Below are 5,136 nucleotides of genomic sequence, written 5' to 3' on the forward strand. Positions count from 1 at the left end.
CCACACAAATTCATGAGTGAGAACGAGCCGGAGGAATTTGAGCCAGAAGCGTTGTTGTTGACGTTCGACATCTGAAAGGGAAAAAGAACAAAAGTATGATTAGAAATGAATCCCCAATTAGACACCCAAATGAGAAATTAGGGCTAGGATCCAACAACATTATTTACAAATTAGAAGAGGGATTTCGTAATCTAACAAGTAAATAATTCGAAGGTAAGTGAATGACGATTCACTAATTTTCCACCATGAAAAACGAAAGAAAGAGATTAAGTTTTAAATGTATTGAAAACTCCTAGATCTTTTGAGATTCATTGAACTTTTGAATGGCATGTTTAAATCTCGATATGCCCCTCAAGTTTGTGACTGGGATGTCGAGGATCACAAAGCAGGTGTGAATAACCATGAAAATGTACATGGTGCCCTCATTGTTGCAGTCACCTATTTGATGTACCGGTTAACCACACACGCTCCATCAAACTATGACAAACAATGAGTCACCCTTTGCCACTTTTTCTTAGAACCTAATTAGTGTGCCAGTTAACCACACACACTAACGTCTTAGCAAGGGTACAAAGTGTAATTTCATGGAATTGCATCAATTCACTTTTGCCTAAAGTAACTAAGATTGGGAAGTTTGTAAAAACATTTAGTTACTTTATATAGATTCATTATACTTTTAATTAGGAAAGGGTTGCCCTATCCTACCAATTCGGCTAACGACCCTCCACCAATCAAGGAAGCGGTGGGTGAGAGTGGACACCCATTAAACGACCATTTTATAGGCCATAACCTTATACCCTCTTATAGATCGGCTTCGTAAATGAGGCCTACTAACGGTAAGACTAGCATATATATATATATATATATATATATATATATATATATATATATATATATATATATATATATATATATATATATATCTTATAATATTATAAAGTATAAGGTTGAATTTTAAATTTGTAAAATTCTAGGGTTTGAAATTTAAATAGTTCAAATTAAACTTTCAATCAAATAATTTAATTTTCAAAACTTGAGCAAGTTTTGAAAATTAAATTATTTGATTGAAAGTTTAATTTGAACTATTTAAATTTCAAACCCTAGAATTTTACAAATTTAAAATTCAACCTTATACTTTATAATATTATAAGATATATATATATATATATATATATATATATATATATATATATATATATATATAGGGCAAGATTTGAACTTTTTTAAAACACATAGGATCAAATAGAAAATAATTTAAAATTAAACATTTAATTTAATGATTATCTAAATTTGACCTAATCAATTTTATTCACAAGAGAATTAATCAAATAATTTAAATAATCAAATATTATCATATCAGGAATTAATCATATAAGTAGTTGGTAATTATCATTTGTTTTGGTAAGGATAAACATATAACAACAATAAAAATCTTATTTTATTAGTCAAAAACGATTTTGGTAATTATCCTTCAACAAAACAGCAAGAAATCCCGAAAATCCCTCTGTCTAACGACCCAACTCGCCGAGTCACTACCTGGACTCGCCGAGTTGGGCTGACTCGCCAGTGCAGGTAGTGACTCGCCGAGTCAGGTCTGGCAGAGGGCAGAAACGATTTTTCAGAAGATGAAACATGTAAAGCATCAATACAAAAGAAGCCAATCAAGGCTCTAATACCACTGATGGGTTTTACACAAAATAACATCTTATGTGCTCATGCAAACCCTAAAGCTTGGACCTAGGCTTCTCTATTGTACATGCAACTCATCCAAGACTTACAAACCCTAGATCTAGTATATATGATTCGAAATTGACATATGAAAACATATTTAGATGGTTACCTCTTCTTCAAAGCTTGAATCTTCTAGTCGTTGGAGCTTAGAGTCACAAGTGTCACTCTTCTAATGGCTTACAAACACCACAAGCAAGAGCATGTTAATTGAGAGAGAGAGAGGGAGAGGCACAATGTCGGCTATGATGACTCCTATGGTTCAAGTGGCCAAAAATTTGATGCCTTGGGGTCATATTTATACTGGTGCTGCTAGGGTTTCAGTCAAAACCCTAATGGATAGCTTAGGCCTTAAGCAGTCCAAGGAAGCTTCTGGAATAGGGCCTCTTGGCCGAAATTAGGATGGACAGATTCCTAATTTCGTCCAAGCCTAGTTCCATTAGCCTTCTCAGCCCAATACTCAACTATCACACATTTGACAGTTTAAGTCCCCTTTATTTAATTAATGTCTTTTAGCCACATAATTAATTTTTGTCTAATATTAATTAAACTATATGATTTCTTTTTTAGTATATTATTTATATAATATACTAATAAACCATAATAACCTCTCACTTGATAAATCATCCTATCATGTTGCTTTGTTGAAGGCAACCCAAAATGACCATGCATAACCGGGTCAAATACTTATCAAATATAGTTACGGGCTTAGACACTAATCCAACATGCACAATATCCCCTAGAGTTTAAATGATATATTCCCTTAGATTGGTTTTGAAACAACTCGTTTGTATTGTCTATGTTATTAGAAAATGAAAATTTTACTATGAATTTTTGGGACGTTACACAATAGTTGCGTCGATCGCATTCGTTCCCTTTGTCTTGGGTTGTCCGGCATCACAAACAAAGAAAAGAGAATCAGGATGAGTGAAAATGTGGTTGGTATGAATCTGTAAATATGTAAATTAAGTGAGTTTATGAAAATCATGACTTTATTTTTAAACATAATTCAAAATAAATTGTAAGCCAATGTAGTTGAATTATAAACCAAAACTCATGTCCCTTGTGCGACAGAGCGTAGTGGTTGAAGTGCAAAATTTCACAAGTGTTCAAACCACGACATATCAAAAATATTGTTAGTGTTCTTAATTAACCACCTAGGTAAGCCTTGAGACAAGTGGACAATGACCGTTGAGTACGATTTAGTATTTTATAAATTTAATCCCTCAACTAGCCAATGGATTCAAAACATAACCCATTGACGTGACTAATATAAATATAAATTAAATGAATATTTAAACTATAATGGTCTTGTTTGTTTTGTGGGGCGTAAGATAATGAAAATGAAATAATATTTTGGATTCTATTCACTTTATATGAGAAAAAAAAGGATCAGACCAATAATACAGGGAATACAAAACCAAAGACAACGACGTCAGAACTTTTGGTGCTATGAAATGGTATACCAAATCAATGGAATAAGTTATGTAATCAAATAACTTGTCCTAAGTCTTGATCATGTTTGATTGATGATAGAAACAATATAAATCTTTATACGAGTATTTAATATTAAATATACATAAAGTCCAATTTCTAAATCACAAAATTTTTTGTTATAATTAATGAGCTTATACCTACTGAACTAAAAAATAAAAACCGAACAAAATAAAAACACATTAAACTCAAATTTCTATTTATTTCAACAAAATAAACCATTCATTTCAAACAATACCCTAAACATCAACGAAATAAGAAGCTAATATTTCGTGATTATATTCGATTAGCTCATTGCCCGTTAAAAATGGAATAGATATGGATTGCAAAATTTCATAATTGATTCATATGATTTGCAAAATATTACATTTTGAAGACTTCTATGAAAAATAATACATTTTGAAGAATTCTATAAAAAAGGTCTAACCATTTGTACTTATATTTCAAAAATTGAATGAATGGTCTTTATGCGTTAACTTTAATGTTTGACATTTTTTTTTCTAAATAACCAAAATGTCTTTTGACAAAATGGAAAATTATATATACCTTAAGGATCAATTCAGAAAATTTGAATATATATATATATATATATATATATATATATATATATATATATATATATATATATATATATATATATATATATATATATATGGGAAAAGTGAATATATACCTTTAACTTGATTTATTTTCAAGATTTTCGAAATTTCATTATTATATTACTCTTACATCACATCTTTTTGCTGAACACCTACTAAGCTATATATATATATATATATATATATATATATATATATATATATATTGTAGTTGAAAATAAAAATTATATAAGAGAAAGATAAATGTGAAATTTATAAAAATGTCGGAAGTAATCAAGTTAGAAGTTGAAATACAAGAAAATTGAACAATTACAATGTATATATGATACAAAACATGTAACATCCCAAAAATTTCAACAAATATAAACTTTTCAAAACGATCATTTTACTAATAAAATGTTTACAAAATTGTGTTCTCAAAATATTATTTGGAAATCAGTGCCTCCCAAGATCAATGACATAAAATTAGGATCTGTAAGGTCAGACATTCGCTTGCCACGAATCTCTGAAATACCTGAAATCATAAACCAAAACTGTAAGCACATAGCTTAGTGAGTTTCCCCCAAAGTACCAACACCCAACCAAATAGCATATACAAATAACAGCATGCATACAGAGCCTTCAGCATGTTTGGACCGCCTTACCGGCCTTCAGCCTGTCTGGGCGCTCACAGAACCTTCAGCATGTCTGGACCGCCTCACCGGGCCTTCAGCTTGTCTGGACCGTTCTTAGGGCCTTTAGCCTGACTGGTCCGCCTCGCAGACCTTCAGTCTATCCGGGCAGTCCTAGGTCTGTTGCCCTTTAGCACAAAGCAGGTTTGCCTCAACCCAACCAAACACACACACACACACACAAACCATTTTGACATTTTCATAACAAACAATCATACATATAATGTACGAATATAAATATTACCGAGTTTGTTGAGTGTCAGCACAAAGTAACACGGTCTCAACCCAACCTCACTACATCAACACATGCTACTGGAAAACATATAGCCAGAACAGATAACAGGCAGATCTAACAGATCACTAAGCATAGAATCATCCTATCTACCAGAATACAGATCTAACAGATCACTACAGTACTCAATCATACGATAAACCAGTATAACAATCTAAAGGGTCGACCTTGGTGCCTTCGACCCATAAGTACAGTGAAGAAACTCACCTCACAAGTTGCACAGATCTGACAAGGTCTGACTCTGAATCTCAACTCTCTAATCAAAGCCTACAACCACCAACAGAACAATTTCCATAAAATTCCTAAAATACCCAAAGTACCACTAAGGTCAAACTTAGACAAAAGGGAAAAA

This window comes from Lactuca serriola, chromosome 7 (genome assembly GCF_051521515.1).
Source record: "Lactuca serriola cultivar US96UC23 chromosome 7, Lser_US96UC23_V15, whole genome shotgun sequence".
In the NCBI taxonomy this organism is placed as follows: domain Eukaryota; kingdom Viridiplantae; phylum Streptophyta; class Magnoliopsida; order Asterales; family Asteraceae; genus Lactuca; species Lactuca serriola.